Raw genomic sequence first — 16,649 nt, forward strand, 5'->3', positions numbered from 1 at the left:
TTCCTGCCTTGGCTTCCCTAGACAATGGACTGTAACCTGTAATACTAAATAAATCCTTTCTTCCTCAATTTATTTTGGTCTTGGTGTTTATCACAGTCACAAAAAGCAAACTAGAACAAATATTTTGATAGCAGATCCAATCAGTGTCCTTGTAAGAAATTTATACAGATCTTAGGAGTGAAAATTATTTTTTTCTGGACCTTCTTATTAAGATGATGGATACTTGGCATGGTTGGTGTCACTGATCTAAGATACAAAGAATGTAAAATCAAAAGAAAGTAGAAAATAGAAACCTGAAGACATCATTGCACTTCTCTTTTTCTATTTGTTTTGTTGAGACAGGGTCTCACACTATAGTCTGGGCTGTCATGGAACACCCTATGTAGATCAGGCTGGCCTAGAACTCATAATTCACCTACCTCATCCCCTTAAGTGCAGGGAGGTATGAGTTGCCATAGATATGGCAGCATTTTATTGTTTTCCTTCCCTTTTCTTTTCTTTTTTCTTTTTTCTTTTTTTTTTTTTTTTTTTTTGGTTTTTCGAGACAGGGTTTCTCTGTATTGTTTTGGAGACTGTCCTGGAACTCACTCTGTAGACCAGGCTGGTCTCGAACTCACAGAGATCTGCCTGTCTCTGCCTCCCAAGTGCTGGGATTAAAGGCGTGCGCCACCAACGCCCGGCTTTCCTTCCCTTTTCTCCATCTCTCTCTTCTTTTTTTTAAATATAATTATTACATTTTAAACTTCCCCTTGTATTTAATTATGTGAACTTTACATCTTTAAGTACAATTCTTTACAACTAAAACTACCCTTTTCATAATATTTCTTAATTTTTGAAATTATATTACATTATTTCCCCCTTCCTTTTACTCTCTCTAACTTTCTCCAGTGTATCCCCTCCCTCTTTGCTCTCACTCAAATACTTGGTCTCTTTTTCTTAATTGTTGTTTTACACACACACACACACACACACACACACACACACACACACACACACACACCTAAATACAATCTGCTCAGTCTGTATAGTGTTAAAATCATCTTTACATGGCAGTGTTCTCATCTATGTTTATTCTAGTCAATTCATTATATTTGCTAGTGTTTCTGGTTCTCCTCCAGTAGACTGGTAGGATTATATTTCCTTGAGAATTAGGCATAATCATATGACTTGGTTTTTTCTCCCTTCTCTCAGTACTAGGGATTGATCTTTGGGACTCAAACATGTTTGGCAGGGGCTCTACCACTGATCTATATCTCTAAACCATTTTTTAAACTTTGCTTTTGTTGGTGGTGGGATTAGGTTTTTGTTTGTCTGGGGGGGGTTTGGGGGGGGAAGTTGTTTCATTTGTTTGAGACAGTGTCTTATCATAATATAATTATGTAAACCTGGCTGGCTTCAAACTCATAGACAGCCCCCTGCCTCTGCTTCCCCAGTGCTGAGATTAAGGTTTCCTGTGACACCACACACATGGAAAGTATTGATTTGTTTAATTTTAATACAGAGTCCCACTAAATTGCTCAGGCTGGCTTTGAACTTGTTCTGTAGCCTGTGTAGGCCTTGAGTTTGAGGTCTTCTTGCCATAGCCTCCAAAGAAGCTGGGGTTACAGACCTGTTCCACCATGCCTACCAGTTTTTGTCAGTTCTAGGTAAAAAGCCTTTGAGCCCTAAGAATTGATAAAAGATTGATTAGATCCCATTCTTCCTGCCATAGTGACCAATCCAAGGACAACAACATGGAGCTAAATCTGTACCAGCCTTGGATGGATAGGTGCTATGATTTGAATCTAAAATGTTCCTCATGGGCTCATATTTTGAATGACAGCTCTCCACTTATTACACTGCTTTGAAGGCTTCAGGGGGGATCATTAGGAGATGGGAGCTTCTCTGGTAGAAGTAGATGACTAGGGGAAAGGCCTTAAACAGTTATACTTGGTGCTAGGATGTCATCCTGAACTTTGTTTCCTGTCTGCTGCCACGTTTAAATAAGCCTCTACCTCGTGCTCTCACCACCACAGCATCACTCTGCCGGCTCTGCCTGCCCTTGCTACACTGTACTGAAATCTCTCAGAAACCGTGAGCCAAAATGAACTTTTCTTCTCCTAGGTTGTTTATGTCATGTATTTTGTCACAAACAATGAAAAAAATAGCTAATAAACATGTAACATAAATAAGGAAAATATTGTGAACCAATGAGATTTTAAAGATGTATATTATAGCCGGGCGATGGGTGGCGCACGCCTTTAATCCCAGCACTCAGGAGGCAGAGGCAGGCGGATCTCTGTGAGTTCTAGGCCGGGCTGGACCGACAGCCTCCAAAACAATACAGAGAAATCCTATCTTGGCGTTGGTGGCGCATGCCTTTAATCCCAGCACTCGGGAGGCAGAGGCAGGTGGATCTCTGTGAGTTCGAGGCCAGGCTGGACCGACAGCCTCCAAAACAGAGAAACCCTGTCTCGTAAAAACCAAAAAGAAAAAAACAAAGATGTATATTATAGCTCATCTTTGACACATGTATGTATTTTTTCTAAATTGAAATGTTCTGAATATTTTAAGGGAAGTATTTTTTATGAGTTTTCATTTATTACAACTTTATTCAATCACATATTCACAGTATTCTAATTGCATTCTTGACAGCTATCTGGGCTCAAATCAGAGCCTGTTTTGACTGAGCCAAGTAGAGTTCATTTACTTGTTGAGTTGTTCCTCTCTCGATTTTGAGTCTCTGCTCTCTTGGAGTCCTAAGAGAACTGCATCAGCCTCCAGTACAGTTGTATCTGTGATCGCACCCAGGAACCTAGATGGCAGCTCAAGATCCAGGAGCCGCAGCCGAACCTTGGTGCCCCTCTGGTACTTCTCGTTATCCACCTCTGGTCTTTGACATACACAGTGAAACTTAACCACCAAGATCTATGTAGAGATCATCCTCCACAACATGAAAGATCCGTCCAATGACCAATTTATCCTTGGCAGGCCCCATCTGTGTCAGTGGAGAGTGTCTCAGCATGGAGGCAAAGGATTCCACATTTTTTTGGAGACTCCAATCGGAGCTCTGCCTTCCGCTGCAGCGCCTCGCCTCGAGTGGGCGCTCGCGAAGCCGCCTGAGCGTGCCCTGAGTGCACCCTAGGAGCAGAGGAGTCGCCAATAGCAATCTTGGAGCCACTCTCCTTTCTTGCTTTTCCAAAGGGCTTGGAGAAGAGAAGCACTCTCAGGAATCGGCTCCCAGCTGCCCCAGCATGGGACCCACACAGTGCCGCCATAACTCCTGCGCCTTTAAGGGGAAATATTTTATAACATCTAAAAACACTAATGTCTATAGAATGAAATTATAAAAATATCTAGTTTATATTGTTCTGATTTGGTCATAAGCTATAGGCTAGAGATAATAGTTTTTTTCCTGGTTTACCACATAGGCACTGACCTGTTTGGGACTATGACCTCTGATCAAAATCTAGTTTCTTTGTTTTATATTATGTGGCAGGACAAAGTCTATAATGATAAGTATTTAAAATTCATTTAGTATGTCAGTACTCTAACCTTGATTATGACAGTTCCTCTTACCTGGTCAAGGCAATGATGATGTCTTTTTATGTAGGTATTCCTATCTAAAAATAAAGACACTAAACACATAGGAGGAAGTAGTCCAAGGACGTGACAGGTTGAACAAAAGCCTGATTTGCAGTTATAGTATCACTGTAGAGTCTTGGAAATTATCAGAGCCTTTGGTGGGTAACTATTAAGGAACATGCATGGAGCCTGCAAAGTTGGTATGTGGTATAGGCAGCTTTAAACTTTGTGGGCATAAGCATCCACTTTGAGCCATAGAGAAATAAAGGCAATGTCATAAAAGATATCACCTCATCCTTGGGATGTGATTTGGGAGTACAGTGCTTTTCAGTCATGCACAAGGCCCCGGGTTCAATCCCTAGCATCAAACAACTCCCACATCTTCTTCTCTATCAATCCTAGATTTCAAAATTAATGCATAAATATTTTCACTGGAGTCTAGAGAATATTTTAAACATATGTGGGGCTAGAGTCCCAATAGATATATGTTGGGCTGGAGAGAGAGCTCATTTATTAAATTAAAGCACTAGCTTCTGTTGCAGAGGACTCTGGTTCACATCCCAGGACTTACATGGTATCTTATAACATTTGGTAACTCCAGTTCCAGAAGATCCAACACCTTCTGGCCTTGAAAGGCACTGACTGCATGCACATGGTGCAGGCAGACCACCTATAAGTAACATACAAAATTAAAATAAATGTGTGTAGTAAAGTGTTAATCTAATTAATCTTATAAATAAAAATAGGGAGTCAAATATCAGGGTAAGAACCTGAAAGATCAGAAAAGCAGGGAGCAGCTGCCGTTTGCTTCCTAGCTCTCCTGTTCCTTCCTCCAAAAAGGGCTGAGACTCTCTCTGCCCCACCTTACTACTTCCTGTCTCCTTTCTGTCTCCAGTCCTCCAGACCTCTCTGGTTCTCCATGGTCAGCTAGTGGCTGACCCCACCCTCTAACTCCAAGCAAACTTTGTCAGAACACAATCAAAATATCATACATTTCCCCCTTTTGTTTAAATAAAAAGCAAAGGTTTTAACTAACACAGTAAAACAATATACAATAATTACATACAGCTATGTACAGGCAAGAATTACATTAACAATGCCCAGTCCATTTACAAATTCAAAGAAAATAGTCCATCCTATTGTGATGAGTCCAAAGTGTTGTACCTAATTCACTTTCTATCCTAACTTGCATTACCAACCCAAAACTTACCTTTTCGTGTCTCTCAACCTTATACACTTTTACATCTCTTTTGTGTGTTTCTTTTCTGAATCTGGTAACAAAGAAAACTATAACTTAATATCTGTCTAGTCTTCAGCTCCATCAGAGACATGAGAAGGAAATAATATTACCTGAGTAATCAGAAAGTACAAAGCAAACAACTTCCAAAACTAGGAAAGACAGAAACAACTGGCTGTCTGAAGTATCACCCAAGGTGCCTCTCTAATGTTGGGACATCCATCTTCTGCCTACAGACCTAGAATATCTGATATACTTTTCTGTGAAACAGGATTTTTGAAGGACTTTCCCACCTTATCTTGGCAAAGTTCAGCAGTCATTTTCTTTTGTGTCCTGCTTGTCCAATTTGGACAGCATACTGTCAACAGTCTAGGCAATGTCAGTTTCTTGAACAGTGGCTAACTTTTGCCACAAATTAAACTTCATATGGAGTTTCTTCGATGCTCATCATCATCTCTGAAGTAGATTTGTGCTGCCAGGAGCAGACATATCTCATTGTCATGAAATTTGTAAAAAAACATATGTTATTTTTAAAAAAATCTTAAATGCCATAGTCTGTAGATCTCTGAAGTGTTTGAAGACCACCTTGTCTATCTAAAATATCTGTTTGACCTTGAAAACATATGTAACATAACTGCAAGATTGGTTGTAATAGGTGACTAACTACTAACCTGCATTTCTTTATTATCCTAAATGGTTTGTAATAATAACTTTTGGGGACTAGAGTTTTTTTATTCCAATATATTTTTATTTAACTTAGAAACATGCTGGCTTCACATGTCAATCCCAGCTCCCTCTCTCACTCCTCCTCCCTTACCCCTCCACCAGCCCCACCAGCCCCCCACCCAATCCCCACACCATTCCCCAGGGAGGGTGAGGCCCTCCATGGGGGATCTCCAGAGTCTGTCATTTTATCTTGGGCAGGACCTAGGCTCTCCCCCCTTGTGTCCAGGCTGAGAGAGCATCCCTCCATGTGGAATGGGCTCCCAAAGTTCATTTGTATACCATGGTAAACACAGATCTACTACCCAAGGCCCCAGAGATTGCTGAGGCCTCCTCACTGACACTCCATTCAGGGAGTCTGGATCAGTCCCATGCCGGCCTCTCAGCCACCAGTCTGGGGTCCAAGAATTCCCTCTTGTCAGGTCAGCTGTCTCTGTGGGTTTCACCAGCATGGTCTTGACCCCTTTGCTCATCACTCCTCCCTGTCTGTCACTGAGTTCCAGGAGTTCAGTTCAGTGTTTAACTGTGGGTATCTGCCTTTGCTTCCATCAGCTACTGGATGAAGGTCCTAGGATGCCATATAAGGTAGTCATCAACCTTATCATCAAGGAGGGGCTATCAATGTAGTCTCTCTGCTATTGCCAGTTGGTGTCATCCTTGTAGATCTCTGGAAATATCACTAGTGCCAGAATTCTCCTCAAACCTATAATGACTCCCTCTATTATGGTGTCTCTCATCCTGCTCTCCTCTATTCTTCCCCTGGCTCAACCTTCCTGCTCCCCCATGTCTTCCTCTCCCCTCCTCTTCTCCCCCTCTCTTTTTCCCCCCATGCTCCCAACCTTCTCAGGAGATCTTGCCTCATTCCCCTTCTTTGGGGTATCATGCATATCTCTTGGGAACTTCCCTGTTTCCCAGACTCACTAGCAATGGGATTGTAGGCTGGCACTCCCCTGATCCATGTGTAAAATCCATATATGAGTGAGTCCATACCATGTTTGTGTTTTTGTGACTGGGTTACCTCACTCAGGATGGTTTCTTCTAGTGCCATCCATTTGTCTACAAATTTCAAGATTCCATTGTTTTTTTTCCACTGAGTAGTACTCCATTGTGTAAATGTACCACATATTCTCTATCCACTCTTCAGTTGTGGGGCATCTATGTTGCTTCCAGGTTCTGGCTATTACAAATAATGCTGCTATGAACATAGTGGAACAGACATCCTTGTAAAAATGGGCATCTTTTGGGTATATGCCTAAGAGTGGAATTGCTATATCTTGTGGTAGACTGAGTCCCATTTTCCTGAGGAACTGCCATACTGATTTCCAAAGTGGCTGTACAAGTTGGCACTCCCGCCAGCAATGGAGGAGTGTTCCCCTTTCTCCACATCTTCTCCAGCATAGTCTGTCAATGATGTTTTTTATTTTAGCCATTCTGACAGGAATAAGATGATATCTCAGAATTGTTTTGATTTGCATTTCCCTAATGGCTAAGGATGTTGAGCACTTTCTTAAGTGTCTCTCAGTCATTTTAGACTCCTCTATTAAGAATTCTCTATTTAGTTCTGTACCCCACTTTTTAATTGAATTATTTGGTGTTTTGGTGACTAGCTTCTTGAGTTCTTTGTATATTTTGGAAATCAGCCCTCTGTCAGATGTGGGGTTAGTGAATATCTTTTCCCATTCTGTGGGCTGCCATTTTGTCTTGTTGACTGTGTCCTTTGCCTTACAGAAGCTTCTCAGTTTCAGAAGGTCCTATTTATTAATTGTCAATCTCAGTGTCTGTGCTACTGGGGCTATGTTCAGGAAGCTGTCTCCTGTACCAATTCATTCAAGGGTACCTCCCACTTTCTCTTCTAAGAGGTTCAGTGTGGCTGGATTTATATTGAGGTCTTTGATCCATTTGGACTTAAGTTTTGTGCATGGCAATAGACATGGATCTATCTGCAGTCTTCTACATGCCAGCATCCAGTTTTGCCAGCATCATTTGTTGAAGATGCTATCTTTTTTTCCATTGTCTAAAATCAGGTGTTTGTAGGTGTGTGGGTTAATATCAGGGTGTTCAATTTGATTCCATTGGTCTACCTGTCTATTTTTGTGCCAATACTTGATGTGGGAGGTCCTGTGATTATGTCAATAAAGCACTGTTGAGCCAATAGGGAACCAAGATATGAGGGACTAGGAGTCCAGAAGGACTCTGGGTAGGAAAAACAGAGAGTCAAGATGTAACGCCATGGGGTAGGAAGCCCGGAACTATTCTCCAGTAAGAGAAATACTTAGATTAACAATTATGGGGTACTTACTTAAGTCAGAGCTAGCCAGTAAGAAACAAGCAAGGCCAACAGCTTCATAATTAATATAACCTCCTGTGTGTTTATTTGGGACTGATGTGGCTCTAGAACCAGGCTGGCGGGAAGGCTTCTCTAAAGGAAAAGCTTCCTTTTACAAATACCAAGCTGTTTTCAGGACTATAGCTCTATAATAGAGCTTGAAGTCAGGGATGGTGATGCCTTCAGAAGTTCCTTTGTTGTATAGGGCTATTTTGACTATCCTGGGTCTTTTGTTTTTCCATATAAAGTTGAGAATTGCTGTTTCAATGTCTGTGAAGAATTGTGCTGTAATTTTTATGGGGATTGCATTGAGTCTGTAGATTGCTTTTGTCAGGATTGCCATTTTTACTACATTGATCCTACCTATCCAAGAGCATGGGAAATCTTTCCATTTCTGGTGTCTTATTTAATTTATTTCTTTAAAGACTCAAAGTTCTTGTGATGCAGGTCTTTCACTTGTTTGGTTAGCGTTACCCCAAGGTACTTTATGTTGTTTGTGGCAATTATAAAGGGTGATGTTTCTCTAATTTCTTTCTCAGCCCTTTAGTCATCTCTAAATAGTAGGGCTCCTGATTTTCTTGTATCCTGCCACTTTGCTGAAGGTGTTTATAAGCTGTAAGAGTTCCCTGGTAGAGTTTTTTGGGTCACTTATATAAACTATATCATCTGCAAATAGTGAAAGTTTGACCTCTTCCTTTCCAATTTGTATCCCCTTGATCTTCTTTTGTTGTCTTATTGCTCTAGCTAGAACTTCGAGTATAATATTGAAGAGGTATGGGGAGAGGGGACAGCCTTGTCTTGTTCCTGATTTTAGAGGAATTGCCTTGAGTTTCTTTCCATTCAGTTTGATGTTGGCTGTTGGTTTGCTGTATATTTCTTTTACTATGTTTAGGTATGTTCCTGTTATCCCAGATCTCTCCAAGACCTTTATCATGAAGGGGTGTTGGATTTTGTCAAAGGCTTTTTCAGCATCTAATAAAATGATTATGTGATTTTTGTTTCTGAGTTTGTTTATATGGTGGATTACATTGATGGATTTTTGTATGTTGAACCATCCCTGCATTCCTGGGATGAAACCTACTTGATCATGGTGGATTTTTCTGATGTGTTCTTGGATTTGATTTGCCAGTATTTTATTGAGTATTTTTGCATCAATGTTCATGAGGGATATTGGTCTGAAGTTCTCTTTCTTAGTTGTGTCGTTGTGTGGCTTCAGTATCAATGTTATTGAAGCCTCATAAAAAGAGTTTGGCAATGACCCTTCTGTTTCTATCACTTCCTTTAATCTCCTCAAATCTAAAATATTCACAGGAATCCAATGAGATCTTCCATAGCCTTGGGGATACCTGTCATTTGGGGGTTATTCCTGTATGTGGACTGGATAAATTAAGATAGTCTTTTTTATAACCTTGGGCTATTCCTGTCTAATTTCATAATGTAATGGTGAAGTTGATTCTCCTTTTAATTCCTCTGTCTGGGTCTGAATATCTCTGTTATCTATTTTAGTAAATTTTTCTAAGACTTGTAACTTATCAATCAAAATTGCATTATTTTCTTTAGTAACCTTTTCTAAGGCCTGTATCTTAATAGTCATATCAATCAACTTTCTTTAGGGATAAAACAAGAATACCAAACTGATAACATTTATAATTGACATTATGTAATTCCAGCTAAGTTAATTATCCCCTCATTTAATTGTTCCATTTTTAAACCATCCATTGTGGATGATACAGAGACCTAACTCCCTCCATCATAATACTGTTTCCCACCTTTAACGTGAGAAAAAAAACCTCTCACCCCCCCTTTTAAGCTAATTACCCCTTTAAGAATTCCCAGTTGTCTCACCAAATCTGCTAATGATAACAGTGAAGTGTGAAGCTGGCTGTGGGCAGAGAACACAGACTGTGCACAGTTTGGCTGAGAGCAGTTGTAGTTGCTCAAGTGTAGCTATGAACTGAGAGTGTGTGGTGGTTGCAATAAAAATAGAAGCCTGAGTGGGTGTCAAGGCACCTAGCTACTTAGTGTGGCAGCAGCCCCAGGAGGGGGTCCATGGGAAGTCTGCAACCCACAGGGAGAGGGAGGCAGCTGTCTGAAAAATCGATCCAGGGGTTCATGCTGAAGAAGCGTGTGTGGTGGGAGCTGCCTGGATGATTAAGTCCAGTGGCAGGGCTTGGAACCCAGGTGCCACTGGAGTTTCCCACCTGTGGAGTTTGGGGAGCAGATGGAGACTGTTGGAGAGTCTGCAACAGGAAAATCCCAGACTTGCTAAGAGGGATTGGAGCAAGAAGGAAAATACAGCCAGCTCTGGCAGGTGTGGCTGTGGCTACCAATAACAGCTGCAGTGGCTGCAAAACCAAGGGTGAGCAGCTATCTTATGCTTTCATGCCCCAAGTTAGATGCCAGGTGAATGCATTAATCTAATTAATATTATAAATAAAAAATCAGGAGTCAAATAATCTGGATAAGAGCCTGAAAGATCAGAAAAGCAAGAAGCAGCTTCCAGTTGCTTCCTACCTCTTGGCTTCTTTCCCACAAAACATGATGAGATCCTCTCTCTGCCTAGCCTTACTACTTCCTGTCTCCTTTCTGTCTCCAGACCTACAGACCTCTGTGGTTCTCCATGAGCTAGTGGCTGGCCCCGCCCTCTGACTCCAAGCAGAACATAATCAAAATATCACACAACAATATAAACAGTATGTGAGAACACAAAAAATGTAGGTTTTGAAAAATCTTATGTTTGACAGTTCTCCTGTGTAGCAGAGGTAGAAACTGTTGCACAGTCCAAGGACCCTTGGGAAGAGAAGCTGAACGTAGATAAATTCAAACTATGCTTTTTTCCCCCATTTTTCCTAGTTAGTTTTCCAATATACTTCTTTATAATTCAAAATCCAGGGACTAGTGAGATGGCTCAGCAGTCAAGAATGTGTACTGTTCTTCCAGAAGATCTAACAATCTCTCTCTCTCTCTCTCTCTCTCTCTCTCTCTGTGTGTGTGTGTGTGTGTGTGTGTGTGTGTGTGTGTGTGTGTGTGTGTGTGTTGGGTTAGTTCTGTTTTTCAAAGTCACATAATTGCTAATTAGTCTTGTAGTGCTTATTTTTCAGTCATCTCTAGTATCATGTAATGTTTTATCTTACCATTACTCTGGAGGCTTAGTTATCCTTTTTATGAGTCGTTGAGGCAATATCAGGAAAGTTAGGGTTTTATGGAAAGTAAGCCAGTAATAAATATTTCCTGTGGTTTCTTGGAAAGGTGTTAGCTGACTAGGATACTGTCTGAGGAATACCTTTTAACATTTTTCTGTTTCAGAAAGCACAGTTTTATGGAGTTGCTGGCTCTTTGCATTTATGCTTATAACTATCTATTGGAGCTTCAAGTTCTTTTGGTGACAAGGGTGGGTAGATAGATGTTTTAAAGTGATTTTCATCTGTATTAGAATCTGCATAGAGAGGGACACATCCCATCAGGTGTAGCCATGTTCCACATTTTTTGTTTGCCTCCTTTCTCCCTTTAGTTCTGTTCAGTTTGACAGGGGACTCTAGATTAAAGAATATCTTGCAAATATGGCATAATTAGAATGATCTGATTGTATCATTATAGACTTCTATGCTTATTTCATTTATCTGAACTCTAATTGCCTTATGAAGACTACAAAAGAAAATGATTATATGGAAGAACGAGAACTCTTCTTCTCAAGTCTTAAAGGCTTTTACTTGATGTGTAGGATTGGGAGGGAGTCATCAGTATTTTAGAGGCAAGAGAATGGCATGTTTGAAACCTGCACAACATAGCAAGACTTTGCCTCAAAAACAAAAAGAAGAAAAAGGAAGGAAGGAAGGAAGGAAGGAAGGAAGGAAGGAAGGAAGGAAGGAAGGAAGGAAAAAACTCATAAAAGCATGAAGGGAAACTACTTCCACCAAATGGCAGAAAGTCATCCTACTAAATAGCATTGCTCTTATATCTTTAAAGATTCATGTTTAGCAATCAAAGAAAGCAAGTTTATGGTACTTTGCAAAATCTAGCTTTAGTCTTTAAATGTTTATTGAAATTATCGATCATTTTATTTAGTTCACATTCATACATGAATATTAAGTTATTAAGACTGAAGACTCCCCATCAGCCTTCCTATATGACAGCTCTTCAGCCTGCTGAGTAAATGCATACATCAGAATTTCTCTCCAGTGACCTGACGTCACCTGACTTTAAGACCATAGGAACAAACACTTCCTAGTTGATCAAAAAGACATGGGAAACACAGGTTGGAATCCTATCCCAGATATATACATAGCTAGACATTTATTTGGATAGACGTTGGGACCTGCCTGAGATGGGTAGGACAGATAGAGGCAGGGCAGGCTTAGTATGCCTGGTATGCCTGACCTGTATGAGCACATTTATTTTGCAACTTTAGAAGCATTTTACACCACAGATTTCTATGAAAGACTTCTAATTTGGGTTCTTCCTAAAATTTAAGGTATTGATAATAGCCTTTAAGTAACAACAATGTATATTTTCTCTTAGCATTTTCTTCTTAGTGTAGTTAGTCTAAGCTTTGACTTGTCTGCCCTCTACTGGAAATCTCTGGTTACATTGACCAGTATCCTCTGCTTCTGGGGAGAAAAATGTTTTTCTTATTGCTACTGAGTCAATATATTTATGGTTTTACTCAGTTTTTCAAACTGATGATAAATAACTCTCTGGGTTCACCATCTGTGGATCATGTTCAGAACCCAGGTCCCTGAAATTTATCATTTGGAACCTCCCTCAAAGCAAGCTCTGGTATCAAATCACTAGACAGCACATTACTATTTCAAAATATATTTCTGCTATTCTTTCCTTTTTCTCATGTCTCAATACCAATGTCAGTCTCTCTCTGTGTGTCTCTCTCTCTCTGTGTCTCTCTCTGTGTGTGTCTCTCTCTGTGTCTCCCTCTCTGTGTCTCTCTCTGTGTCTCTGTGTCTCTGTCTCTCTCTCTGTCTGTCTGTCTGTCTCTCTCTCTCTCTCTCTGTCTGTCTGTCTGTCTCTCTCTCTCTGTCTGTCTCTCTCTCTCTGTCTGTCTCTCTCTCTCTCTCTCTCTCTCTCTCTCTCTCTCTCTCTCTCTCTCTCTCTCTCTCTCTCTCCAAAATCTTTACAACTGGGTTCAAAGCCCACTTGTCTTGTGAACAGCATTCCCACAGAAATACCTCTTCTGAATTCCTGTGACTTATCCTTCTTTTGCCACATATTTACACCTAAAAGTTTGGGATCAGCCTGGTGTGGTGGCACACACTTTTAATCCCAGCAGTTGGGAGGCAGAAGCAGGTGGATCTCTAGAAGTTAAGGCTAGCCATGTCTACATAGAGTTTTCCAGGTCAACCAAGGGCACATAGTGACACCTTGTCTTAAAATAAAAAAAGTTTTTGGATCAAGGCTTGTGAGATGGCTCAGCAGATAAAGGTGCTTGCCACACAAGAATCCAGGAAAGGTGGCTGAGAGAACTAATGCCACAAAATTGTTTTTTTGACCTCCATACACATACCATTGCATATGGGCAAGTGTGTACATGTGTGTACATACTCATGCACACATACAAAATAATGATGATAATAATAAATTTTAACATTTAACAAATTTTAATTAAAATTTTGGATCAAATATAATAATTGTACCTCTTCAGGCATATATACTTTGTGAAAATGGTATTGTCTCACATTCTTATGTGCCCCCTGTAGATTTCAGCAGCTCTTAATAAATATATTATTTCCTATTTGAAGATCTACAAATGAGCTGAGGGAGTAGCTTGGTTGGTAGTGATTATATAGCATGCACTAAGTCAAGGGTTTGATCTCTATTACCTCTTAAAATCAGGCGCGCTAGCTCACACCTGTAATCTTGGCACTTTGCAGGTGGAGACAGAAAGGTCAGAAGTTAAAGGTCATTCATCTTCTGCTATGTAGTGAGTTTAAGTATGAACAATATGATAGCAATTCATTCCCCACTAGTAAAATCTATCATAGCAAAATGCCTATATTTTAGCATTTTAATTTATTTCTGGCCAGATCCATTAACTGTATTTGTTTACTCCCTAATTTGAAAACAACTTTAGAAAGTTTGACAAAGTCCTGCTGTCAGTTTAGAAATAATTGGTTAAAAAAAAGCAACCCCCCCTTTGTTACATTTCTATGCATGTGTCCTCTTCTTTTAAATATCACAATATAAAATTTTGTTTAATCCTAATCTAATTCTTCAGGTCCATAAAAATTAGCATATTTAATACTAAAAGAAAATTCCATTTTCAGTTGCTTTTATAATTTAAATCCTTATGGAAGCATAGTAAATTGTGTAGCAGAGGACTAGCAGCATTCAAATCAGAACCAAATTCACCAATTGGAGTGTGGCTAGTAGGAAGAGAACTAGCTACAGATAAGAGACCAGACGATAGAGACAGCAAGAATACACAGACACTGGCCCAGGGGTGAATGGACCCTATTCCTTGTACTGGGTTGCCTTGCCCAGCCTTAGGATATGAGAGGTGCTTAGTCTTGCTGCAACTTGGTATGTCATGTTTTGTTGATACTCATTGGGAGACCTATGCTTTCCTAATCAGAAATGGAGGAGTAGTAGATTGGAAGTGGGAACAGAGGGAGAATGGGGGCGGGGAGGGAGTGGGAGGAGAGAAGAGAAAGGAAACTGCAGCCAGGATATAAAATAAATAAATGAATAGATAAATAAATAAATAGGGCAGATAGGGATTTAGCTCAATGATAGAGCATGTGCTTAGCATGTGTGAGGCCCTAGGCTAAATCTCCCATACCAAAACCAAAATAAACAGAGTTTAGAGAGCAGAAGAAAATGTGACTATTGGTGCAGGAAAATATTTAACTTATATGGCACAGTCAGCTATTTTGACCAAGCAGGAACAGAATCTGGCAGTCCCCTGCAGTGCCAGACATTAACCTGCCTGTTTGATTTTGAACATTCATTGCACACAAATATTTTAGCATTTTAACAATTAGTTCATCTGTACCAGTGTGTCTTGGCTTAAGAAACAAATCATATAGCCACATTGAGAGCTTGGACTATACAGAAAATGGACCAAGTGTGGACTGTTCAAGGAATGATGTCTAGAATTTCACTTGAGTAAAAGAAAGCAGCGTCTGGATAGAGTCTTAGATCAACCCTTGCAGTGTACCTGGGACATTCCTTTAACGCAAAAGGAGCAGCTCGTTCTGGCAAAATGTCTCCCCAGACAGAAAAGTAACTGATGCTCGTTCTTCAGTTACTTTGAACAATTATCTCACTTCTATGAGACAGTTTGACATCTGAAAAAATGAGGTTCTGACCAGATTTACAGGGTTTTGGTCCCAGGGGTTTTAAATGAGATAAGAGTCATGAAAGGACTTTCAATTTTAGAAAATCAGATAGTGGCACAAAAGCAGAGTTCTGTCTTATAAACCCGACTGCTTGTTCTTTGCCCTTATTTGAACATTCCTCATGGATTGACAAGACAAATGCATGACTAGCAATTTAATAGGAATAAAGTATATAATATAATGAAATGAATCTAAGTTTTATTCCTCATTTATCCTTTTCTTGGTTATAATGCTCTGGACTGTATTTACTTCCTCTAGAATCTTTTTTGTTTTGTTTTGTTTTTAAAGACAGGTTTCTCTGAGTAGCCCTGGCTGTCCTGGAACTCACTCTATAGACCAGGCTGTCCTCAAGCTCAGATCCCGAATGCTGGGATGAAAGCATGTGCCACCATTGCCCGGCTGACTTGTTGCATTTTATTGTTTGTTTGTTCTTCTCTCATATATCGCATTCTGACTGCAGTTTTCCCTCTCTTCTATAATCCCAGACTCTCTCCCCCACATCCTCTCTCCTCCAGACCCACTCCCCTCCTCTTTTCCCTTCATAAAAATGGCATTCCTCCCGGGGTTCAACGAAACATGGCATATCAAGTTGCAATAAGACTAGGTACTTCTCTCACATTAAGTCTGGATGAGGTAACCCAGCAGGAAATGGTCCTAAGAGTAGGTTAGAGACAGCCCCCACTCCCACTATTAGGAGTCCCACAAGAAGACCAAGCTACACAGCCATAACATATATGCAGAGGGCCTAGGTGGTCAGGCACATGCAGACTCCCTGATTGCATTTTAGTCTCTGTGAGCCCCTGTGAGCCCTTGTTAGTTGATTGTTACCAACTCATTAATGTGTCATCTCAGGTGCTGAACCACAACACCTCCCCATCTTTCACATGATTCCCCAAGCTCTGCCTAATGTTTGGTTATGGGTCTTGCATCTGCTCCCATCAGTTGCTGGATGAAACCTCTCTGATAATGATTATGTTAGGCTCTGGTCTTTGAGTATAGTAGAGTATTATTAGGCATCATTTCATTGTTTGTTTGTTTGTTTTTTAAGATGTCAGGGTTATCCAGCCTCTGGTTCCTGGCCCTCCAGGAAGTAAAGCATGGGCTCCTTCTTATGGCACGTGGGTCTCAAGCTGCATTGGTCACTCCCACAAGTTCTGAGCCACTTTTACCTCAGCACATCTTGCAGACAGGACAGATTGTAGGTCGAAGATTTTGTGGCTAGGTTGGTGTCCAATCCCTCCACTGGAAACCTTGCCTCGTTACAGAAGTATTACTAGGACTTAACTAGAGTCACCCTTGTAGATTCCTGGGGGTTTCCATTGCACTAGGTTTCTACCTTGCTCAAAATGCCCCCCTCAGTTCCAGTCATCTCTCCCTGTACTCTCTTCCTCCATCCTACCTCCACCTGATCCATCCTGTTCCCCAGTCCACCCTCAATATCTGGTCCATT

At 40.6% G+C, this 16,649-nt stretch overlaps 1 protein-coding gene and 1 pseudogene across 4 annotated transcripts in view; one reads left to right on the forward strand and one right to left on the reverse strand.

Moving 5' to 3' along the window:
* The window catches only part of Ssh2 (slingshot protein phosphatase 2), a 262,347-nt gene that overhangs the window by 78,218 nt on the left and 167,480 nt on the right, over positions 1–16,649 (forward strand). The gene's annotated exons all lie outside the window — the stretch shown is intronic.
* Positions 2,455–3,257, reverse strand: LOC101836907 (annotated as a pseudogene).

This window comes from Mesocricetus auratus, unplaced genomic scaffold (assembly GCF_017639785.1).
Source record: "Mesocricetus auratus isolate SY011 unplaced genomic scaffold, BCM_Maur_2.0 Super-Scaffold_100007, whole genome shotgun sequence".
NCBI classification, from domain to species: Eukaryota; Metazoa; Chordata; class Mammalia; order Rodentia; family Cricetidae; genus Mesocricetus; species Mesocricetus auratus.